Source organism: Alosa alosa, chromosome 24, assembly GCF_017589495.1.
Source record: "Alosa alosa isolate M-15738 ecotype Scorff River chromosome 24, AALO_Geno_1.1, whole genome shotgun sequence".
NCBI classification, from domain to species: domain Eukaryota; kingdom Metazoa; phylum Chordata; class Actinopteri; order Clupeiformes; family Clupeidae; genus Alosa; species Alosa alosa.
The window spans coordinates 5,586,157-5,598,175 of NC_063212.1; positions in this window are offsets into that span (position 1 = coordinate 5,586,157).

Below are 12,019 nucleotides of genomic sequence, written 5' to 3' on the forward strand. Positions count from 1 at the left end.
ACACACTACCAGAGCTGGACTTCTTTTCTTCAGGCACCCCAGGAGTGCTCATCTGCCTATCAGCTGCCCCCAGCTCACACCCAGGGCTGGTCTACCACCCACCCACAACCCTCAGCATCCACCCAGGGCTGGTCCTCCAACCAGGGCTGGTCTGCAACCCACCCACAACCCTCAGCATCCACCCAGGGCTGGTCCTCCAACCAGGGCTGGTCTGCAACCCACCCACAACCCTCAGCATTCTCCCAGGGCTGGTCATCCACCCCCTCCTGTCCTGACCAACCTAGGTTCCCTCACCAAGCACTAGATCCCTTTAATCGCCAGCGTGAATGGCGATTACACAAGGCAGCCCTTGAGAACCAGGAGCGAGTGAGGAAAGGTGAGCCCCCAAAGAAGAGAAAGGCAAAAGAGAGCTACCACTATGAGTGTAAGCTGTGTGGTCAACCTAAATCAAAGTGAACTGGACACTCACAGGTTCGTGGCAAATGGTACTGCCCTGCATCTGGACAGACCCTTGAGGAGTGGAGAAGCTCTTTGTAAATACACCAAATACATTCTTTTTTTATCAATATTTTTAATAATAATATTTTGTATTTCTTTTAAGAAAATATGTTCATTCACTGTTCAAACTATTTGCAAAGAAAAAACAAGCAAAAAGAAAATACTACTAAAGTAGAAAAAAAGTATATTTGCTGTTGCAAATAGAAACAAATAATTAGTTGTTGTTGCAACTATTTTTAAAAAACAAAAAACATAGGATAGTTGCTGATGCAAGAAAAAGAAAAGAAAAAACAACAAAAAACACAACTCTTGTGGTGTAACAGTAACACGTCCATCCTTTGGGTGGGAGACTCCAGGTGCAAATCCTGGCAAGAGTGTGCAACTTGTTGGCCCCATCAGTATTTAATTAAAAAATCATTATCTGCATTTTCTCCTTCTTTACTCATTATTATTACTAGATGTACTGTATAGTGGTACAAAATACTGCCGCTCAGTCCTGTACATCCTGTACAACGAAAATAAATTGCACTTATTATTATCATAAAGCATTATTATTCATGCCAATCTTATTTGTATCTGTTTATAAGCGATATTTTACAGATTCATAGCAATTTTTAATAGTTTGCGTTAATTGAGACATGTTCCAATCGGGGATCGAACCGGCGACTTTCTCATTTTTCCTCTTTTTTTTCTTCTCTTTCCCCCTTTTCCCCCCTCCTAGCAGTCCCTTTTGCCCCTTCTTTGGCCGAGTGGTTAAGGCAATGGACTGCTAATCCATTGTGCTTGGGATATTTTATGCCCTCTCACAACTGCCACAAATAATCAGCAATGTGAAACCTCAATAACTTTCAGTCAGAAAAATTTCCACTTAAGCCTGCCGCCGAGATCTCGACCCCCTGAACGTCCGTCAGTAGAAGGAATTGAAAAGACCTCGTATCAACGTTCTCAACTCCACACGTTACAGGAAAGTAGCCCTGCCTTTGCCTGTGTATGCGTGTGTGTTTGTGTGATAGTAAAGTGCCTACTGGCGGCTAAGCGCGTTTCCTCATTCCTTTCCAGTCCGGAACGAGCTCGACCTTCCTCCCGTGTATGCGGAAGTCTAATTGACGCTTCTGTCTCGCAGTGAAGGGGGCGGAGACACCACTAGAAGAATCCCCTACCAGAGAATAGGCGTGTTCGACTTGAGGCAGATCTATGCAGATCTGACTTGATGTGATGCATGCTGGGTTGAACACAATGCATACTGGGATGGACGCAATGCATTCTGGTTAGAAATCCTGTCCGACTTCTGACAGCCGGAGAGGAACTGACCATGATGTCACCATATCACATGACTTTAAAATCCCGCGGGAGCCTGAGCCTTAAGACAGTTTAAGCAGTTGGCTTTCCTCGGCTGCACTGACATGGAACCGCCTCTGTGACGACATACCTTTCTCCTAATTGGTCCTCAGGCTTCAGACACAAATGACGCGGGTTAAGGATTGTCCCTACAGTCTATGGGATTTTCACATTCGTTATCTTATATGTTTGCTTTACAGTAACGTCCTTCTTTGCAAATGTTTTTCCGTTGTACATCTGGGTGCAGTTCAATGCAGTGTTCATTTCTTCGAAACAATAAAAAGACGTTTGAGGTATATGTTAGAATAAATTATATGGTAGTACTGCTTCACCAGTGCATCACCCGAAGTTGGTGAAGTGGCTAACACGTTAGTCTAGCGATCGGCCGACCGGAGTTCAAATCTTTTTAATCATGAGTAGATTTTTGTGGTTTCTTCTTCACACCTGTCTGTCCAAAAATTAAAAGGTGCTAAACGGTGTGAAAGTGAATGTTCAAATAAGTAATCAGATTGGAGACCAAAGCACTATGCTACTTAATCCTTATTCAGTAGATTTGCTGCTATTCAAAATCCTTTGCATCCAGCATGCTTGATTATGTGTGATAATATCCACATAGAGTGATAGGCTATAGCTTCACTATCCCTTCTTTACTGGGTCCCTCTTCTCCCCCTTTCCTATCCCAAAAGACTAGCAGTCGGCCTACACAGTGTCCCATGCACTGTAGCCTACTTACATGCACTGTAGGCCTACTTATAATCTACTCTGTTTGATGTTGTATGTTTTTAAATGTCTCTGGGATGCTTGACATTTGCAGTGGATGAATGGACTGTAATTTGTATTTTTGTTTAATTCCTTCATACACTCATAAAGATTCAAAAACAACATCGGAAATGAGCCCCAATTTGTGTTTATCCCTTTGACCAATGAGGACAATTTAATGTACTCATTCCTTTATTATAATACACATCCTTTGTATGGAAATATCAATAAAGAACTTTCCAACAATCAATTGGGATTTAGGTCATGTCATTTATTTGGTTGTGCAATCCACATAGACACATAATTAAACAATATTGTGTACATAGAAACATGGGAACACAAGAAAGGGTTCAAAATGATAAACAAAGAATATTCCATGATATCCTCATATCAGCACATCATTTAGGGGGAAAAATCATTAGGCCCAGCCTAAATGTCATTAACCTAAATATGTCAAACCTGTGCTTGCAAACTTACTCATGCCTGCATTTTGAAAACATGTTGAAGACAAAAATGTTCCCACAGCATAGTGATTATACCACAGGCATGCTGAATTTCCCAAACGCACGCTATTCACTGGTTGGTCACGTATTCAGATTGGAACAGGTGTTCTATGTTAGGCCGTTACTCTAAGACCTTTATATATGGCCAAAAAGCTGCCACCCACTAGTGTCACAAGATGGAAACCCTAAAAATTCAGGACAGAGAGGGGACAGTGACACTTAAGGTGTCTAAAGAACTCGCCGAAAGGCTCAAGAATGGTGAGTGAAAAGTACAATTGTTTTAAGGGGAAAAAGGGAATGTACTCAAACATTGATGACATAACTTATTCTTGGGATGATTATCTTTAGACAAAGAATTGCTTTGACGCTTAAGCAGGTCAGGGAGTCCGCAACCATACAAGGTATTCAAGTTACACCATTTCAAGTGACTTATTCTTTATAAAGCCTAACTTATAACTCAATCATACTCACCATGACTCTTTTGTTTGAATTCCGACTCTGCAGGCCCACCACCACCAACCCCCACTGTGGTGAGGCAGCGGGCACCACCAACCCCCTCATCAGGCCCAAGCTCCACCTGCACCAACCCCGTCCCTCTGTCCCCCACCATTGTGGTGAGGCAGCTGCTGCCACTACCATCCCTGTCATCAGGCCCCAGCTCCACCCTCACTAACCCCGTCCCTCTGTCCCCCACCATTGTGGTGAGGCAGCAGCTGCCACTACCATCCCTCCCATCAGGCCCCAGCTCCACTGCACAGCTACCTCCTGTTGTCCGGCCACCACTCCCAGGTCCAAGCTCTGCTCCCAGACATCCTGTATCCGTGAACCCAGCACCCATCCAGCAGTCACCTTCCCACACCCAACCAGGTATTGTTTTGATAATAAAAAATACAGTAAGTACATTCAAATACATATGTACCCGTATTCATATAGTCACAGAACTCAAACACTAGATAAACCTATTTCTGATCTCACTCCTCAAGTCACACCATCACCTGTACTGCACCAATAAACATGCGTATTACACATAAATCGCCAAAAAAATGGAAGAAAAGGGATACAGGATGTCTGTGGAGCAGCTGAGAAAGAAAGTTCAGAACATGCTGTCCACCTATAAACGAGTGAAGGACCGATGCCAGGCAACAGGAGGAGAGGATTGCATGGGAGTACTATGCAGTAAGAATAATGTGTTCTTGTTACCTTACCTCATTGAGATCTGAAATTGTGTGCAAAACATTTCCATTTCACATACACAAAAGCCATGTATGACTAGTCATTTCAGCCTTGCAATTTACCTTTCTGTCTGGTCACACAGCACATGGATGACATTTTTGGAGGATCAGGGGTTGGGAGTGCTCCGGCGGGCACCGTTGTTTCCACTCCCTTGTTCCCCAGTCGGCTGGATCCACAGCCTAGGCAGACCGGCTCCCAGCTGCCAGGAGATTCTGCCTCTTCAGACCGAGCCTCCAGCAACATCAACCATACAGCCAGCCGAGCCTCCTCTCCTTTCTTTCACACTTATGAAAGTCATGCAGAGAGGAGGACGGCTGCGCTCGAGTCCCTGGTGCGCCCGGATCTGGAGAGGCAGAGAAAACTGGAAGAGAAAAGGAGGAGGAATTTTGAGAAGAAGGTACTCTCAAATCTAGCAGACATCACAACTGGCCTGAAGGAACTTGTGGAGGGCCAAAAGGCAATAGTGGAGGGTCAAAAACAAATAATTTCTGCCCTTAGGGACTTGAAATAAAAAAAAGTGTTTTGTCGTCTTTGGGTATTCTACATTTTAACGTGTGTGTGGCAGTGGTTGGTAAGTCAGTTTAAACAATGACTACACCTCTGGGGACCACTTACTCCGAGATCCCCTGCTGATTTTGCCTGGTTTGTATTCTCCCAGTTACCATGAGCAAGCGAAGTGCCTGTAGGCCTACAGTACTTGTTTGGCATTAGCCTACATTTGTGAAGTTTTCAACTCTTGATGTCACCTTTCAAAGTACTCTACAGGTATGCTCTCATGTGCCAGCCATCTACTGCACACCACACAATGGGGTTTCTATCCTATTTTGTCCTCAGTTTAAGCGAAATTATATCTGAGCCTACTGTAGGCTACTTAAAAAATTCAGAGTAGCAGCCTACTTCCGTTTACCACTAAAATGATCTAACATGACCTGTCACATAAACATTGTCTATGTCAATGACAATGACTGATATGTAGGCTACAAATAAAGTTTATCAAAAAAATGTTAGATCTGATAAGGTATCATTTTAAATTGCTGATTTTTTGATTTTGAATTTATTTTTAACCACAAGCTCTGCGACCCACCCAGAACGGTTCCGCGACCCACTTTTGGGTCCCGACCCACCAGTTAAGAAACACTGCTCTAGAGGGTGCTGTTGTCATCATAGACTGTTCTATATAAGCCACAGTCTATGGTTGTCATAAACACATAGGGCTGTTGCATTTGATGGGCTACTGCCTAGGCTAGGCCTAGCAAAATATGTTACGGTCACCCCCGGTAGGTCTCGAACCCGGATCCTTGGGTTAACAGGTACTGACATTACCGTGACTCCACACCTCAACTCCATACAGGAGAGAACATGACACCTTTACAACAGGTAGAGTTATAATCACATAGGCCTATAACATCACAAATAAAGCATCATGTAAAACGTTTTCATCACCTTCGTTCTTCGAGATTTTCTTGTTGTTGAAACACGGGTATAAATTCCGGTAACTCCAAAGCTTCTATTTCGTCAGCAACAACGAATGCAAACGCCGCGAGATCCGCCATTGTTTACAGGAAGTAGACCGTGTCCGACTTGTCTGCAGCGTTTTTATACTCCACCCCTACAGTCGTCATAAGATCGCGTTGACGTATGCAGTCAGCCAAAGTGAGACTCAGTCCATCTCAAACAAGCCAAACATGTCTAATAAGGGGAGAACCGCCACTCTCGGGAAACTTCGGTTTCTGAACTTTTCTGGTTCCACATGAGGGCTCACAAATTAGTTAGTGCAGAATGAATGGACGAATCAAAGATATAATTTTTTGCCCAGAAATTTTAAGAATGAATGAGTCACTTATTTGGTCAAGGCTAGTGTGTTGTGGGCAACAACGACCCAACCTGTAAGAAATCGAAGGGCGTCGTTCATTCAACTTTTGACCTATAATCCATATTGAGCTTGCAGAAACCACAATCAAAACTTCGATTTTTCAACGACAACGAGGTGAAAGAGACACATTTAGCCGTCTAGCTCCATAGACCCCCATTGTTTTTGCACTTATTCGTGATCGCCCCTAGCGGAACTGCAACAGATTGCAGGTACAATGGTGTTAATAGGGAGTGATCCGGCTCTCCGTAAACGGGCTCTGCCCCTACGGATGTATCTGGCCACGCATTTAAAGGGACAGCATCATGGACGCATCACTCCAGATTGTTCCCAAAGGCAGCGCTTCAAGGCTGGGGGTTGGGCCACAAGTGGTACTGGACAATAATACATTGCTTTCCCTTCACCTAGTTCAACTCCCCCTTATTAGTGCATTGTGTGCAACTCATTGCAGGGTGTGGTCAAGTAGTGAGGGGCTGCCCGCTGGTACAATATTCATTTTACTGTGTTACCTACTGGCTGATGTTACTTGATATCACGTGTGTGAGTGTGTGGTACCTACATAATTTGTGTGCTGTGGTGTGTAGTGCTTAGTATTGCCACTTGTAGTGTAGGCTCAGTTGGGGGAATTAGTATCAGTGGCCCCACCCACGACCTGGCTACCCCTAGGTGTTTACTTGCAATTGCCACCAGTCGCCAGTAGAGGGGGTCGACCCTTAGCGTGTTATATGTACCCTGTATGTTGGCTACTCTTCTAGTGTTTCTTCGTAGCTTAGCAGCTTGTGTTATCACTTCCCTTTAAGTCACCACGTATACGTTTGCTGTGTTTTTCACAAAAGGTTGCTGTGTGCCTTATTACCATTTTGTGAGTGAGTACTGTATTGTAGCTTACCTCTTTTGCCTTCCTTGTTGGGTGCATTGAGCAACCTCTAGTGGCGCCCATATACTTAGATATGGCTGGCTAAAACACACACACACCCTTTTGGTTGGTTCTCCCTGTACGGAGCTTAGCCCCATCACAGCCCCTAGTTTAGGAAGGACCACCCTGCTTCTACTGTGTGTTAACTAAGGTGCCCGAAGCTATTTATTGAACTGTGTTTTTAAAACTTGATTGTTAATAAAATATATATTTTATACTACATCGTTGTGTTGTTGTGTGTTTCGAGGGGAGAATAGCTGGTTATCTATTACCGTTACACGTGCTTATGTGTGCGCATTTACTCTCCTGCTCAAACAAAAGGTGCGCGCAAAAGCCATATGGTCGGAACAATGGGATGTCGGAGCAGAGGGTTTATTTTTTTTCGAAACAAAGGGACGTCGGACTACTGGGCTGTCGGACGAAAGGGAATTTTTCATGTTATTGAGAGGTCGGAACAATGGAGCATCAGAGAAATGACATGGCACCGAGGCTCACAGGCTGTGGTGCCACAACAGTACTGAGCTGATGGTTGGATAGCGGTCACCCTCCACACACCACGACATCAACATCAAATTTGACTCCCCTGTCTGTTTCACCGACCAGGACTGCAAGAAATCTAGGAGTTGTTCTTGACAACCAACTAAACTTCTCGGATCATGTTGCCTCAGTCGCCCGGGCATGCCGCTTTGCACTCTACAACATCACGGAAAATCAGGACTTACTTGACTCAAGATGCTACCCAACTTCTGGTTCAGGCAATTGTCATCTCACGACTCGACTACTGCAATGCCCTCCTGACAGGTCTCCCAGCCTGCGAAAGTGAAACCACTTCAGATGATCCAGAACGAGCGGGCGCCTGGTCTACAACCAACCCAAAGGGCACATGTTACCCGCTGCTCATCCAGCTACACTGGCTACCTATGGCGGCCCGCATCAAATTCAAGTCTCTAACGCTTGCCTACAAAGTAGTCTCCGGTTCTGCTCCCACCTACTTGAATGCCCTCATACAGACTTACACTACCTCCAGACCGCGCGCCCTCTGATCTAACACGCCTAGCTCTACCACGGGTGCGCTCAAGCCAATCCAAACTTTTCTCATCTGTTGTTCCTCGTTGGTGGAACACACTGCCAGTTCCTACAAGGGCAGGGACATCCTTTTCCACTTTCAAAAAACTCCTGAAGACCCAGCTCTTTAGAGAACACCTACTCTCATAGCAACACTTACAACAAGTCTTACTGATCCTAGCACTCACCAGCCGTTTTAAACTGACAAGTAACTGTTAAAAACAGCACTCACCGACGACTTATTCTTACTGTACTCTAATGTTTTTGTTTTTTTAAACTGTCCTAAAATTGTGAGAATTGTTCTAAAAACGTACTGTTTACCATGTTGTTAGTCGCTTTGGTTAAAAAGCGTCAGCCAAATGTAATGTAATGTAATGTAAAATGTAATATCTTCAGAGGCATTTTTAAAGGGGGTTGAGAAATCTCCAATTGTATTGAGGACCTCTACTTGTATACCCTCCATACGTTGTTGTTGTCCCTTGTCTTGGAGTAGTTCCCGGATCGCCCTTTGTTTTTTGGCAATAGAAGTCAGCTTCACCGCTTTGCTGTTCCATCTCGTCTCACTTTCCTGTGCCACAGCATGGAAGGCTGAGTGCGCTACCAGATTTCCTCAAGTAGGCCACCAGATATTTAACCTGACCCTAGCCAGATGAATTTCGTTCCGCTTAGCTCCGCCTAGCTTCACTCACATCCATCTGGGACCTCTTCCATTAAGAGTGATTTCTGCAACCGATTTTATGGTACAGCCAATCAGGACGCAGGGCGGGAGTTTCATAGATGTGACATAGCGTAGAAGCGACTATGAGACTGTTATTAGCGTCACGGGTTGGCTTCGATGTGAGTGGTTGAAGTAGCACGTAAATAGATGACGGACAAGTGGCTTATTCAATCATATGCAAGCATTTTTTGATTAGGCCCAGCCTTCTGAAGCAACATTTCAATGGATCGGTTCCAGATGGATGAGTGGAGCTAGGCGGAGCGAAATTCTGGCTAGGGTCAGGTTACCAGATATTTGCATTGAATTATTTGTTCAGTTACCTCCCCTATGAAATCTGGTGCATCCCTTTCCTCGTATGCTTCAGGACAGTATTAATTACATGCACTGCGCACAGTATCCACATAATTATTGACCGCAGCTTTGATATTGGGGTCCTGATCAGAACAGACAACCTTTGCCAGACTGTCAGAGGATATGACAACTTTCAAAAGTTCATTGTTAATTTGTTTGTATATGTTGGTGGCTGTTTCCTTAGTGTGGTGTGAAATTCTACGTAGGTAGAAATAATTCGACTGCACAATATAGCCACACCACTAACCACTCGATGAGTTGCATGGTTTTGAAATCGAATGTTAAGGGTTGTTTTGGGACATGTTTCTGCATGCCTGTTGCAGCCACTCTGAAGTAGTCAAAGGCGATTCAAAACGAGTCAGAAAAGTCAAGACAGGACCAATCGTCAAAATGTCGGTGTCCACCACTCTCGTTCATCCAAAACAAACCAGAAAAGGGACTCAAAGTGCTAAATACCGGAATTTTCCTTTAACACTGCAAGCTACCATAGGGTATAAACCGAGTGGAAGAGCCAGGCTAGCCTAGTCCTAGGCAAACATGATTTCCATGCAAGTGTTGCCAGATTAGAAATGATGAAGTATCGTACCAAAACCTCAAAGTTATCGTTTTTTGGGTAGTATAAGTATAAGTATATATACTCTTTTGATCCCGTGAGGGAAATTTAGTCTCTGCATTTATCCCAATCCGTGAATTAGTGAAACACACTCAGCACATAGTGAACTCACAGTGATGTGAAGCACACACTAATCCCGGCGCAGTGAGCTGCCTGTAACAACAGCGGCTCTCAGGGAGCAGTGAGGGGTTAGGTGCCTTGCTCAAGGGCACTTCAGCCGTGCCTACTGGTCGGGGTTCAAACCGGCAACCCTCCAGTTACAGGTCCGAAGTGCTAACCAGTAGGCCACGGCTGCCCTACAATATAGCTATTTTCCAACAATTTTCCTTTCAGCCAATTTAAACAAGCTGTGTAATACGCTCACACTAACTGGAGTTAGTTAACTAAGTGCAAAAGATATACCGACAGTCCACATTTTGAACTAAACCATAATTAGACTACGTTTACACGAAGCAGGGTATTTTCCTAAATGAATATCTGGCCATCTACGTTTGCAAATAAAACTGCATTTACACGAGACCGCTTTTTTTTTTTTTTATGTGTTTACACAAACCCGTGTACATACATGCTGTCATGAGCACGCCAAACCACAGTGGCAGTCTAACGATAAGCTCAAGCTCACATTAACCAATCAGAACCCTGAAAAATCGCACGTGAGAATATGTAAATGTAAACATTGGTCGCACATTTGGTGTACTTCTGTCGCATACTGTGACGTTGGCTGCCCAAAACTCCGTTTACCACAGTTTACAACCAAACGCATAAACGAAGTTTTCCAAAAAAATCACTTTGCCCAGAGTTTTTTTGGATAACCATTTTACGGGGAAATTCTCCGTTTGTGTCTAAATGAAAGGCTCAAACGTAGGGAAATGTCTTCGTTTATAAAAATAAACGGGGTCTTAAACTATGATACTGCTTACTTTTCTGCTGCTCTTCAGACTCTGCCTTCCTCTTCGCCCCTCCACTGTCCTCACCTACTTTCTGAACTAATTTTTTTAGCACTTTACTGCTTCATTTTGTTAAACTGAACTGTCTTCTTCGGCAAAACTGTAGTGTAGTGTTGACGTGCGGCCAAAACCATGTGATGGGAAACCATTATGGGATTTTTTTCCATTATTGATCGTACGTACAGAGGTCAAAATTATCGTACATCTGGCAACACTGAAAACTGAAATTTGAACAAGGAGTTGTGTTGGATTAATCCATTTAGGTCTACAGTTAGCGATTAGATAGCACCTGAAAATGATTCATCATGTCATGGGCATAAAACTTTGTTTGGGTGTGAGGTCTCTGCTAAATGACGATTTTCTTTCTCTTAATGCCCCATAAATACCATATACTCAGTAGGCCTAGGTCTAGTGAGGGAAAATTAGCTTTATTAGTTAGGCTATTAAAATATGATGATGAGGACCCCAACGATTGGCCTTCCTTTCTTTCTCAAATTACATTGAAATTGCATCTTTAACAGCCCAATTTTCTAAATTTCCCGGGGGAAAAACCCCGGGACCCCAGTAAAGAAAAAAAAAAATCTTGGGCTAAAGCCCCGGATCTGTTCGCTAGCTTGTAAACAAATCCATGTGCTTTATCGTTACCTTTTCCCACAGTTTGAAATAGCATAATGCACAATTTCTCCAGCAGTTTCCCTTTAAGGCAATTGTGGAGAAGAAGGATGGTCCAGGTGTTCACCCCTTGTATCAATTAAAACCTCATAATCACATCCTAATGGAGCAATATCAGACTCATATTCTGTCTACAATTTCAGTATGACGACGTCAGGCTAGCAAAATATGTTTTGTGTAGATAATACAGAGATGGTTACTACGGTGCGGATAGACATGGTGGCTGCATAGCTTAATAAATGTTGATAGTTTAAAAGTAGACTGTTTAAAAGTTGTTGATAGCCAGTAGATAGTTTAAAAGTTGTTGATAGACAGCTAGTTTAATAGATAGTTTAAAAGTAGACCGTTTAAAAGTTGAAGGTAAATAGTTTAAAAGTTGTTGACAGACTGGAAGTTTAATGAATGTGTATAGGTAGATATTTGACGATAATTTGACCTAAAGTTGGAATGGCTCTATAGTTTGCTAGCAGTTATGCTAAGATTTTTAACTATGCTAACCATCACTTAGCTAATGTTTTATACTTAGCTAATGCTAG